The sequence below is a fragment of the Balaenoptera musculus genome, chromosome 3, assembly GCF_009873245.2.
Source record: "Balaenoptera musculus isolate JJ_BM4_2016_0621 chromosome 3, mBalMus1.pri.v3, whole genome shotgun sequence".
NCBI classification, from domain to species: domain Eukaryota; kingdom Metazoa; phylum Chordata; class Mammalia; order Artiodactyla; family Balaenopteridae; genus Balaenoptera; species Balaenoptera musculus.
Genome location: NC_045787.1, coordinates 75,068,385 through 75,082,015, shown reverse-complemented (window position 1 = coordinate 75,082,015; position 13,631 = coordinate 75,068,385). Strand labels below are relative to the sequence as shown.

The window sequence follows — 13,631 nt, the reverse complement described above, 5'->3', positions numbered from 1 at the left end:
GGCTCCTCTTGTTGCAGAGCACAGGATCTAGGTGCACGGGCTTCAGTAGTTGTGGCACACAGGCTCAGTAGTTGTGGCTCACGGGCTCTAGAGCACAGGCTCAGTAGTTGTGGTGCACGGGCTTAGTTGCTCCGCGGCATGTGGGATCTTCCCGGACCAAGGCTTGAACCTGTGTCCCCTGCATTGGCTGGCGGATTCCTAACCACTGCACCATGAGGGAAGTCCTGTTCATTTTTTAAATTATTTTTTCCCTCTGTTCTTCAGATTGGATAATTTATATTCATCTATTTTAAATTCACTAATTCTTTCTTCAGATCATCTTGAATCTGCTGTCAAGTTCCTATAGTGACTTTCCATTTTATATACTTTTCAAGTCCGAAATTTCCATTTGGTTCTTTTTAAAAATTTCTTTCTCCTTATTGTGAATCTCTTACATTTTTTATTCATCATTGCCATACTTTCCTTTTATTCTTTAAATATGGTCACCTTTGGTTCATGGAATGTATTTATAATATCTGCTTTAAAGTCTTCATTTAAATTCAACATCTAGGGATACTCAGTTTCTATTGGCTGTTTTTTCCCTATTTATTTGCATGTCTCATAACTTCTTGCTGAAAACTGGATATTTTAGATCATATATTGTAGCAACTCTGGATTCTGAATTTTTTTTCTCCCTGTTGTTGCTTTGTTTATTTGCTTGTTTCCTTGTTTAGTAATTTGCCTAAACTAAGTCAGTAACACCTACCTCCCTTGTGATAGGTGGCCACTGATTTTTTTTTATGTGTGTGATTCTTGTTATGAGTTTTACATTTGGCTTCCTAGGACTTGCCTCTGTGTCTGTGAAGCTTAAATGATAAGCTGATGGTTGGATAGTGGATGTGTGCAAACACTTCAAGTCTAAGTCATCTGTCATGTGCTCATGGATCTCTGTATTGATAGAGGAATATATTTAAAGTTTACATTGTTTTCAAGTGTGCCCAGCTTTTGCTTTCTGCTGAGCTCTTTCACATTTCCTCTGTGCATGTGATTGTTCGGCCTCAGGAATGTGTGGCTAGCTTTGTTCCTCTCAGGCCTCCATTGTACATACTCTCAGCCATAGCCAAGAGTACGCTTGCCCCAAGTGTGAACATAACCTTGGCCTAGTTGAGCTGTTGACTCTCCTTGCTTGCTCCCTTTTTTAAGGCCATCTCTTCCACTGAAACACTGCTGGAGGTGGGCATCACCCATCACTCAAGTACCAGTGAGCCCCCTTTGACCACAGCAGAGATGTTTCTGGTTCTAACGACCTTCCCCACCCTGGAAGAACCTCTGTACTCACTGAGCTGTGGTTGATGTTGATAAGGGTAGCTCTAGGCTAGAATACCAGAGGTCCCTAGTTTTCTTACCTAAAGATTAATAGTTTTTCAAATATAAATGCTTTTCAAATTGTTAACTTCCTTTGGTCTAGTTCTAGGTGACTAAAATGGTTGTATTTGTCAATTTTGTCTACCTCTATAGTTTCTTTTTTGGAAGAGTATTTACTGATTGTACTCAGCCATAGCTGGATGTCCTGCTTCTGGTCTTGTATTATGTGTACATTTTTTTTCTTTACTCTCTTAGGATGATGGAAAATTTACATGTTCTATTAATGGACTTATCTCCATTTTCTTTGGGGGCTAATTATTGTTTTACGTTGGTTTCAAATGTGGAAAAAAAAAAGATTTTCTTCAAATACCCCATTGTCCTTGACTGTGCATTCATAATAGAAAGAAGAAAATCAAAAAGCTGCCTAGAAACTATATTTGGATGGCACTGATTTGACTGGTACAGTTTGCTTTAGAGTGAATAGGTGGGTTACCATGATTATGCTGGAAGTCAGCTAAAGGCCAGAATGAGACAGACTTTTCTTTGGGGAATGCATGCTACCTTTTCTAGTTTTCCATTTTATATATAGTAGTGCGTATATGTTAATCCCAAACTCCTAATTTATCCCACCCCCCCCCCACCTTTCCCCTTTGGTAACTGTAAATTTGTTTTCGAAGTCTGTGAGTCTGTTGCTATTTTATAAATAAGTTCATGTATCATTTTTTTAGATTCCACATATAAGTGATATCATATGGTATTTGTCTTTCTCTGTCTGACTTACTTCACTTAGTATAATAATCTCTATGTGCATCCATGTTGCTGCAAATGGCATTATTTCATTCTTTTTTATGGCTCAGTAATATTCTACTGTGTATATGTACCACATCTTCTTTATTCATTCCTCTGTCAATGGGCATTTAGGTGGCTTCCATGTCTTGCTTATTGTGAATAGTGCTGCTATGAACATAGGGGTGCATGTATCTTTTTGAATTAGAGTTTTGTTTGAATATATTTTCAGGAGTGGGATTGCTGAATCATATGGTAGTTCTATTTTAAGTTTTTTAAGGAACCTCCATACTGTTCTACATAGTGGTTGTACCAATTTACATTCCCACCAACAGTGTAGGTGGGTTCCCTTTTCTCCACACCCTCTCCAGCGTTTATTGTTTGTAGACTTTTTGATGACAGCCATTCTGACCTGTGTGAGGTGATACCTTATTGTAGTTTTGATTTGCATTTTGCTAATAATTAGCAACGTTGAGCAACTTTCATGTGCTTTTTGGCCACCTGTATGTCTTTGGAGAAATGTCTATTTAGATCTGCCCATTTTTTGATTGGGTTGTTTGGTTTTTTTTGATATTGAGCTGCATGAGCTGTTTGTATATTTTGGAGACTAATCCCTTGTTGGTTGCTTTGTTTGCAAATATTTTCTCCCATTTTGTGGGTTGTCTTTTCATTTTGTGTATGGTTTTCTTTGCTGAGCAAAAGCTTTTAAGTTTAATTAGGTCCCATTTGGGTTTTTTTGTTTTTATATTAATTATTCTAGGAGGTAGATCCAAAAAGATATTGCTACGATTTATGTCAAAGTGTGGTCTGCCTATGTTTTCCTCTAAGAGGTTTATAGTATCCAGTCTTACATTTAGGTCTTTAATCCATTTTGAGTTTATTTTTGTGTATGGTGTTAAAGAATGTTCTAATTTCATTCTTTTCCATGCAGTTGTCCAGTTTTCCCAGCACCACTTATTGAAGAGACTGTCTTTTCTCCACTGTATATTCTTGCCTCCATTGTCGTAGACTAATGAACCATAGGTGCATGGGTTTATTTCTGGGCTTTCTATCCTGTTCCATTGATCTATATTTCTGTTTTTGTGCCAGTACCATACTGTTTTGATTACTGTAGCTTTGTAGTATAGTCAGAGTCAGGGAACCTGATTCCTCCAGCTCCGTTTTTCTTGCTCAGGATTGCTTTATGTTTTGTGTTTCCATAGAAATTTAAAAACTTTTTGTTCTAGTTTTGTGAAAAATGCCATTGGTAATTTGATAGGGATGGCACTGAATGTGTAGATTGCCTTGGGTAGTATAGTCATTTTGAAAATATTGATTCTTCCAATCCAAGAACATGGTATACCTTTCCATCTGTTTGTGTCATTTCCGATTTCTTTCATCAGCCTCTTATAGTTTACAGAGTATAGGTTTTTTGCCTCCTTAGGTAGATTTATTCCCAGGTATTTTATTGTTTTTGATGTGATAGTAATTGGGATTGTTTGCTTAATTTCTCTTTCTGATCTTTTGTTGTTAGTGTATAGAAATGCAAGAGATTTTTATGTGTTAATTTTTTATCCTGCAATTTTACCAAATTCACTGGTGAGCCCTAGTAGTTTTCTGGTAGCATCTTTAGGATTTTCTATGTATAGAATCATGTCATCTGCAAACAGTGCTGGTTTTACTTCATCTTTTCCAATTTGGATTCTTTTAATTTCTTTTTCTTCTCTGATTGGCATGGCTAGGGCTTGCAAAACTATGTTGAATAAAAGTGGCAAGAGTGGACATCCTTGTCTTCCTCCTGATCTTTCAGCTTTCAGCTTTTCCTTGTTGAGTATGATGTTTATCGTATATGGCCTTTATTATGTTGAGGTAGGTTCGCTGCATGCCCAGTTTCTGTTGAGTTTTATAATAAATGGGTGTTGAATTTTGTCAAAAGCTTTTTCTACATCTATTAAGATGATCATGTGGTTTTTATTCTTCAATTTGTTAATATAGTGTATCACATTGATTGATTTGTGTATGATGAAGAATCCTTGCATCCCTGGGATAAATCCCACTTCATCATGGTGTATCTTTTAAATATATTGTTGGATTTGGTTTGGTAGCATTTTGTTGAGGATTTTTGCATCTATGTTCATCAGTGATATTAGCCCCTAGTTTTCTTTTTTTGTGGTATCTTTGTCTGGTTTTTGTATCAGGATGATGGTGGCCTCATAGAATGAGTTTGAAAGTGTTCCTCCTGCAATTTTTTGGAATAGTTTCAGAAGGATAAGTGTTAACTCGTCTCTAAATGTTTGATAGAATTCGTCTGTGTAGCCATCTGGTCCTGGACTTTTGTTTGTTGCAAGTTTTCTAATCACAGTTTCAATTTCAGTACTTGTGATTGGTGTGTTCATGTTCTCTCTTTCTTCCAGGTTGAGTCTTGGAAGATTGTACCTTTTAAGAATTCATCCAGGGACTTCCCTGGTGGTGCGCTGGTTAAGAATTCGCCTCCCAATGCAGGGGACGCAGGTTCGATCCCTCGTCAAGGAACTAGATTCCACATGCATGCCGCAACTAAGAGTGCGCATGCCACAACTAAGGAGCCCGCTGGCTGCAACTAAGGAGCCCACTGGCTGCAACTAAGACCTGGCACAACCAAAAATAAATAAATAAAATAAATAAATAAAATTTAAAAAAAAAAGAATTTATCCATTTCTTCCAGGTTGTCCATTTTATTGGCATATAGTCACCTGTAGTAATTTCTGTCATCCTTTGTATTTCTGTGGTGTCAGTTGTAACTTCTCCTTTTTCATTTCTAATTTTATTGATTTGAGCCTGCTCTTTTTTTTTTCTGGCTAGAGGTTTATAAATTTTGTGTATCTTTTCACAAAATCAGGTTTTAGTTCCATTGATCTTTTCTATTGTTTTCTTCATCTTTATTTCATTTATCTCTGCTCTGATCTTTATGATTTCTCTCCTTCTACTAACTTTGGGTTTTATTTGTTCTTCTTTCTTTAGTTGGTTTAGGTGTAAGGTTTGGTTGTTTGAGATTTTTCTTGTTTCCTGAGGTAAGATTGTAGCACTATAAACTTCCCTCTTAGAACTGCTTTTGCTGTGTACCCTAGGTTATGGATCATTGTGTTTTCCCTTTCATTTGTCTCTAGGTATTTTTTTCATTTCCTCTTTGATTTATTCAATGATCCATTGGTTGTTTAGTAACATATTGTTTAATCTCCATGTGTTTGTGCTTTTTACAGTTTTTTTCTTTTATTTGATTTCTAATCTCATAGTGTTGTGGTCGGAAAAGTTGCTTGAGATGATTTCAATTTTCTTAAATTCACCGAGGCTTGCTTTGTGGTCCAGCGTGTGATCTATCCTGGAGAATGTTCCATGTGTACTTGGGTGGGTGGAATGTTGTATAAATATCAATTAAGTCCATCTGGTCTAATGTGTCATTTAGGGCCTGTGTTTTCTTATTGATTTTCTTTATGGATGTTCTGTCCATTGATGTAAGTGGGGAGCTAAAGTCCCCCACCTTTATTGTGTTACTGTCAATTTCTCATTTTATGGCTATTAGCGTTTGCCTTATATATTGAGGTGCTCCTATGTTGGGTGCATATATATTTACAATTGTTATATCTTTTTCTTTGATTGATCCCTTGATCATTATGTAGTGTCTTTCTTTGTCTTTTGTTTACAGTCTTTATTTTAAAATCTATTTTGTCTGATATGAGTATTCTACTCCAGCTTTCTTTTGATTTCCATTTGCATGTAATATCTTTTTCCATCCTCTGACTTTCAGTCTGTATGTGTTCCTAGATCTGAAGTGGGTCTCTTGTAGACAACATATAAATGGGTCTTGTTTTTGTATCCATTCAGCCAGTCTTTGTCTTTTGGTTGGAGCATTTAATCCATACATTTAAGGTAATTATTGATATATATGTTCTCATTGCCATTTGGTTAATTGTTTTGGATTTGTGTTTGTAGTTCTTTTTCTTCCCTTCCTCTAGTTTCTGCATTTGTGTTCTCTGTTCTGCAGGCTGCAGGATTGTAGTTCCTCTTGCTTCTGGTGTCTGCTCCCTGGTGGGTGAGGTTGGTTGAGGTGCTTGTGCAGGCTTCCTGGTGGGCGGGACTGTTACCTGCCCACTGGTGGATGGAGCTGGGTCTTTACCTCTGATGGCCAGGGCCATGTCAGGGGGTGTGTTTAGAGGCAGCTGTGGGCTCAGGATGACTTTAGGCACCCTGTCTGCTGATGGGTGGGGCTGTGTTCCCACACTGTTGGTTGTTTGGCCGGAGGCATCCCAGCACTGGAGCCTGCAGGCTGTTGGATGGGGGCAGGTCTCAGTGCCAAAATGGCAATGTCCAGGAGTGCTCACGCTAAATATTCCCTAGGGCCTCTACTCTCAGTATCCTTATCTCCACAGTGAGCCACAGCTGACCCCTGCCTCCCCAGGAGACCCTCCAAGACCTGCAGGTAGGTCTGGCCCTGGCTCCTATGGAGTCACTGCTTTGCCCTGGGTTCCAGAGCACATGAAACTTTGTATGTGCCCTCCATGAGTGGAGTCTCTGTTTACCCCAGTCCTATGGAGCTACTGTACTCAAGGCCCACTGTCCTTCAATACCAAATGCTCTGGGGGGTCCTCCTCCTGATGCCAGACCCCCAGGCTGGGGAGCCTGGTGTGGGGCTCAGAGCTCTCACTCCTGTGGTAGAACCTCTGTGATATAATTATTTTCCAGTTTGTGGCTCGCCTACCCAGCAGGTATGGGATTTGATTATATGATGAAAGTGCCCCTGCTACTGTCTCGTTGTGGCTTCTTCTTTGTCTTTGGATGTGGAATATCTTTTTTGGCATGTTCCAGTCTTTTTTTCATTGGTTGTTCAACAGTTAGTTTTGATTTTGATGTTTTCATATGAGGAGGTGAGCTCAAGTCCTTCGACTCCACCATGTTTTCCTAATCCCCTCCCTCCCATCTCTTTTGATCCTTAATTTTCTAGATAGTTATTTCATATCTTCAAATGCAACACTTTTTCCATTTACTTTTTTTTTTTTTTTTACTCACAGTCAGATATTTAACTATGGAGAAGGAAAAAAAAAAAGAAGTTGCTGTTCAAAAAGGTAGGGGAGGGAGATTCAGTGTTTCTTGGGCAGTCAATTGATTGCATACTTTAGCTTCACTTCTTACTCCACACTTCTGCCAATGATATAGGACATTCCTTTAATTGCAGCATTCTCTGCACACATTCTAGAGTTTTGCTTTTTCCAATCTGTTTTTACCATGAAAGCTCTTTCATCTGTTTACCTTGTACAAATTTGTAGTGATGTCTCTCTCAGTCTCTTCATTTTTGTGAGTTTACATCCTGTTCCCTCACCCCAACACACACCTTTTTTATCTTTTTAAGGGAACCTCTAGAAGGGAAGGGGGAAAAATACATGCTTATTGATTTTCCTAACCAAAAATTTTGTGCACATATTGTTAAACAGTTGCAATGTAATGTGTACGTGTGTGCTTGGGTCCTGTTTTCATCTGTCCTTTTCAGCATTTTCTGCATTGCTATATTTCTTCATGATTATTATTTTAGTGGATTTTGAACCCATTTTTAAAGAACAGATTGTTGTATTTTTATTATTATTATTGTAGTCATTATTATTTTAGTTACTGCATCCTTTTCTTTCTTTACCCCATTCTTCATCCCACCATCAAGCACATTTACCTTTCCTCAGGTAACCAATATTAACAACATTGACAGTTTGTGGAACAGTTAAGTCTTAATTTTTTCCTGTGGTCGAACTGATTGGCTGAAAGCTATCAAGAAGCGCAATTCACCCTACAGGCTGACAATGTTATCAAGAAAGCAATTTCAGTTATTTATGGGTTTTCCATGAAATCTTGTGATTTCAGCTATGTAGTATAGGTAATGCGTTGTATCTCTGTAATGGCTCCCTAGTGTGGGCATCTCCACTTAGTTCTTAGACCGAACTGAACCATGTCTCTTGTTATAATTCCTCTGTTTCCTGTTTTGCTCAAATTTAGTTCCTACACTGGCCAAGTTGTCCATGAGGGTTTTTGTCTGTTTCTGGTGAAGTATCAACTGGAAGTCAGCTTGGGACAATGGATGTTAGTAACATTTAAGCACTTGTATATCAGACACCGGAGAAAGTCAAGAAGTATGAGAACAATCAATAAATATCAAGGGAAACATCTGGAACCTTCTTCGTATTAGTTTTCTAGTTGACCTAAGCCTAATGAAGAGATCATTTTGGCTGATCACAGATTATAAAATAGATTTTTCTATTAAGTAATATACTTATCATTTGACTTCTTTTCTTTTTCTTTTAGTAAGGCAAGATAAAGAAATAAGTATAGACTTTAGAATGAAGAAGTAAAACTCATTATGTATGCATGATGTAAAACTACAGAAAAAATAATAAGAGTTTAGAAAATATCCTGGATAAATACATCAATATACAAAAATTATACAAATACATACATATATAAACAAAACATGAAAAAGCCCTTGCAAAGAGATATTATTTATACTAACATTCAAAATATGAAGTTCCTGGGGATATATCTGACATAACAAGAGATGTGTAAAACTCCCATAGGGAAAATAGTAAAGCATTATTTTGTGACAATAAGACCTTAATAAATGGAATGATATACAATACACATGGCTTGGGAAACTCAAGATTTTACAGATGCCCAATTTGATCAATCAAATTCCTAACTGTCTATTTTGGTAGGGAGGAGAGAATACTTGACAAAAGATTTTAAAATTATATAGAAAGACAAAGGGCCAAAAAACAAGAATAACAACAGTGTATTTTGGTGCAGGGAAAGTCAAATAGATTGGTGGAACCTTACTAGTGAATGTTTAGACCACAGACCCACCTCTTTGGTGACTTCACTTGGGAGGTTGTTAGAAACACAGAATCTCAGATCCCAACCCCAGATCAACTGAATCAGAATCTACTTTAATAAGATAACCTAGAAGAGTGGGGAAAGATTTTTTTTAATTTTTTAAAAATTTTTAAATAAATATTTTGGCCATGCCACGCGGCATGTAGGATCTTAGTTCCCCAACCAGGGATTGAACTCGAGTCCCCTGCATTGAAAGCATGGAGTCTTAACCACTAGACCGACGGGGAAGCCCCAAAGATGGTTTTAGTAAACAGTTCTGGGGCAACTGGTAATTAAACAAGAAAAACATAATTGTATTGAAAGGTTGCTTATTTCATATGGTGCAAACATCCCTTACTCTCTGTGATCTACGTTTCTTTAGGAGCATTTGAAAAATCACTGAAAATAAAAGGGCTGTTTTGAATATCGTTTTCCTAGGTACATCCGTTATCCATTTGCCTATAATCTATGAATCATCTTGTTGATAAGGTTTTCTTAGGTATCCCAACTTCAGGATGTCTTTATGTGTTTCCAGCATCTCTTGGATCAAGTCTGTATATTATAACAATGATAGTACTGTCACTGCCAATGTAGATGACTAATGTTGTGACTATGCCCCCTCCATGTGGCAGTGAAAGCTGTATCTAATTATTTTATAGGTGTGCTTTGTATATTTTGTGGAAAAAAACTGCTGAAGATACTAAAGAAAGGGCAGCTCTTCTACTGACAACTCATAAGGAAATAATTTACCACCTACTTAGGATTAGAAGACAAGCTCATTCTTATAGTCTTCTGAAACAAAATTAGGTAAGAAATGGTTTTTGTCATATTTTAAATGATTTGTACTCTGCCTCCCCAGTTTGCTTGAAAGCTTCTATAATTCTTTTCCTTTGGCCTCTAAGAGAAATGCAGTTAGCATTTTCCTTTAGGAAGGTAGTGTGCCAGCCAGCTGTCAGCCTTATGATGTGCCTGATCTCCGATGTCAGGGGAAGCACAATTCAATTTTAAACTAAGTCTTCTGCACAATAGTGCAGCAGGGCTGCCAGCATCTCTCTTTATGTTCCTTTCTTTCAAATTCTCCCTTCTACTCAAACAGTATAGCTTTATTTTTAAATCCTTTGTGTAAGATGAAACCACCTCTAACTGACTTTACTTGTCTTTAGTTAAAAATCAATGAATTGACTGAAATAATCTGTATTTCTGCTACCCTTTCTCATTTCTAGAAAATAAAGTACCACTGCTTGTTTAACTTATGACTTGTCTAAACATGTTGAAAGCATTGACTATGAGGCATAACACTCAGACGCTGAAAGGGAACTGTGACAAGTTCAGTCAAAAGGGAAAAGAGGAATAATTTATAAAAGGTGTTGCAGATAATGATGCCAGCCAGTTATTTTAAAATGCATCCATCTCACCTTTTAATGAATTAGATTTGTCAACAGGAAATGTTTTATGCACCACTTCTAATAAAAGTGGCATGCAGTGCTTTGAGGTTGGCTTCTTCAAAGCTAGAGTATTTTCAATTCAAAGATATTTTTTAAATAATAGATATTAAAAAGTATATTTAAATAATATTAAGGTTGTGACACAAACACCAAATGACAAAATTCAGGAGTTTCAAAGCAGAGGCTGACATGCCATCACTATTTCACATAGTAACTGTTTTTTAAATTAGGAGTGTAACAGACTGATTTGGGGATTGTGTGTCAGTTTAACTTTAGATTCTCTTGTTGTTTTGGTTGGTGTCACAACCTTAATGTCAGCTTTTCAAATAGGTTTCTACATTTCCTTTGGTTCGAGGTCATTAAAAAATGCATATGATGAAACTAAGAGGCATAAATAGGTCACACTGAAGTGGAATTCCTTGCTTCTCTGGTATTGAGAGACAGCTAATACCTGCCTTGTAAGTGGAAAAAGTTAGCTCATGCATTTTGGTAAATTTCTGTTTTTCAGGAATTTGATTCAGTCCATTGTAAACCCAAATAACAAAACATGATGTTGGTATAATTGTTTTCTTGTTCCTCTAATCCAAACCATCCGATCTTGTTGGGTTATCATCTCTAGATGTTAAGAATCACAATTCCAACAATTGATTTTTTTTTTTCACTAAAAGTACAAGTTAAACCTGATAATTATTTCAATAGAAGAATCCTTATTCGATATAATTAAGTATCGGTAACCCTGCCTTAAATTTTTCCGTATGCCAGTCCTTTATAGAAGCACTTTTAAGCAGATTTTTTGGGGGGTAAAATCTTATTTTTTAAAGTAACACTTGTTATACAAAGCAAAATGTAGAGTAAATCTGATATGTTGTGCTGAATGTTAAAAAAAATTCTAGTACCACATTGGACATTAGAGGAGGAGCCTGGAGCCTTACCCCATTCTGCAGGGAAAGAGAGAAAGGGAGAGAGTAGGGAAATAATAATCTCCCCACCCAGATTCCACCCTTTTCCTTGATTCTCATCTTTCATGATCTCACAGGGCAGGTCATATGTTGAATATAGTTTTAATTTAGAAAAATAAACATATCAGAATCTGTCCCACAATTGTCTTTTTCATTACCTGTGTTCGAGAAATAAAAGGTGAAAAGAGAGGCAAATTATTTACTGATCTTTTCTTGCTGACTCATAAAGATACTGGCCAACCCAAAACACTTCATAGTTCTCATCTCCTCCTTGATTGAACCTGCAGGTTTTACCCTTCTTGGTTTTTATCAGTGACTGGAGGGGGACATTAATCTTTCTTTCCTAGTTGTACTCCATTCACTGCCTTCTATCTCTTTAATTTTCAAGCAGTGTTGAATTTGAGAAATTTCTAACAGTTTTCATTTCTGGTTCTGACTTTACTTTTCTTCCCCACTGAACTTTCCCATATCACATCACTGTTAAATCATCACAATTCTGACAAGTAATATTCTTTCTAAGCCCCAGTCCTCAATAGCAAGAGGTAATTATGCTGTATTGTACAGTGGTTTGAAAATGTATACAGTTGTCTGTGAAGGTTTTGACTAACTCATCCAAATTCATCTAAACTATGCTAGTGCCCTTGTTTGAACAAATGTTTAAAATCATTATTATTGTTCATACTAATACTAGTTCTGATTTCTATTTGGTAAAAATGAATTGTTAAAACAAAAATGCCTGTTTCTCAATTCAGAGAAAGCTATTCAAATAAATGAGTTGGAACTCAGTATACACCTGCAATATAAAAAAGTTTTCTGGCATAGAAACAAAATAATCTCTTTAAATAGTATAGACCAAAGCCAGCTTTACACAAATTCGTTTAGAGTAGTTTCAGATTTATGTAATTAATAAAGTTGAATAGTGGGTCTAACTTATATATATTAAATGTCCTTCAGTGTACAGTGATGTTCTAGTGACTGCCTGGAAAAATATGATAGAATTTTATTTAGTGTTTCTGCTATGTCAGTCAATTCTATAAATGGCTTTCTAATGGGATACAATATATGCTTGTGATAGTTTTCTATAAGATTAAGAGATAATATTTATTGAGTGCTTTCTATGTTCCAGCGAATATGTTCTAAGTAGTATCATAGAATATGTTCTATGTTCTAAGTAGTATCCATGGATTATCTCATGTAATCCTCATAACAACACTTTAATGATCTCACTATTTTACAGATGTGGTAGAGGCACACAAGGAGAAGGTTATAAAACTAGTAAGTAATGGAGCTAGGATTCCAACACTAGCATTGTTACTCCAGATCTCATACTCTAATCCCCCGCTACTCAAAATGTGGCCCCAAGCCAGCAGTATCACCATTACCTGGGAACTTGTTAGAAATGCAGACTCTCAGGCTCCACCGCAGTATCACATTATCATGTATAATGTGAACAGGGATCCACTATAGACCCAAGTTATCTTGAAATCACTTGCATAAAGAACAGAAAAAGAAAAAATCCCAGACCATAAACAGCAAGTCTTTCTCTCTACTGGGCAGCTAACTACTTCAACATCTGAGACTTTCTTGCAATCACGTTGTAGCACACTGCCTTTGAGTACAGACTCTAGACCGGATGCCTATGTTTGAATCTCAGCTCCTATTTCTAGCTGTGGGACCCTAGGAGGGTTACACAGCTCTCTGCATCTCAGCTGCATCATCTGGGAAATAAGGTCTAAAACGGTACTTCACACGATTGTTGTGAAGATGAAATGAGTTAATCCATGGAAAGGTTTTAAAACAGAGCCTGATATGAGATAAGTGAATAAATGTTATCTACTGTAGTAGTAGTAGTAGTTGTTGTTGTTGTTAGTTATGATTCTTATCTTAGAGTCATATCTCATACTTCTTGGTTATCAACTGGTAATAACGACAAATATTTTTGTTAGCAGGGCTTACCACATAAAGGGATATCTTTGGTGTTAGAGTCCAAATCATAAACTTTAGTTTTTGTATTTTTCTGAAAACTTTCTCCTTGTGGCACTTCCTGCCTGTGAGTTCTGCTAAATGCCACTTGATTGGGATACTTAGCTAGTTAAGTCCAATGCACTCAATTCAAAATCAAAATGAAATATGTAACAGTGTAGTGAATTTTAAAATATAGTATATGCTTTTAAACTGAATAAAGATAATGAGGATTATAAGCCCATTTGGCCAGCCACTGGCATAAGTAGTA

The 13,631-nt window shown here is 36.7% G+C and overlaps 1 protein-coding gene across 1 annotated transcript in view; it reads left to right on the top strand.

Annotated features, from left to right (window-relative positions):
* KIAA0825 (KIAA0825 ortholog) overlaps positions 1 to 13,631 on the top strand; it is a 405,558-nt gene that overhangs the window by 24,566 nt on the left and 367,361 nt on the right. The window contains exon 2 of the mRNA XM_036846744.1: positions 9,654 to 9,801. The gene's annotated coding sequence lies outside the window, so the exon portion shown is untranslated. The remainder of the gene's footprint in view (positions 1 to 9,653; positions 9,802 to 13,631) is intronic.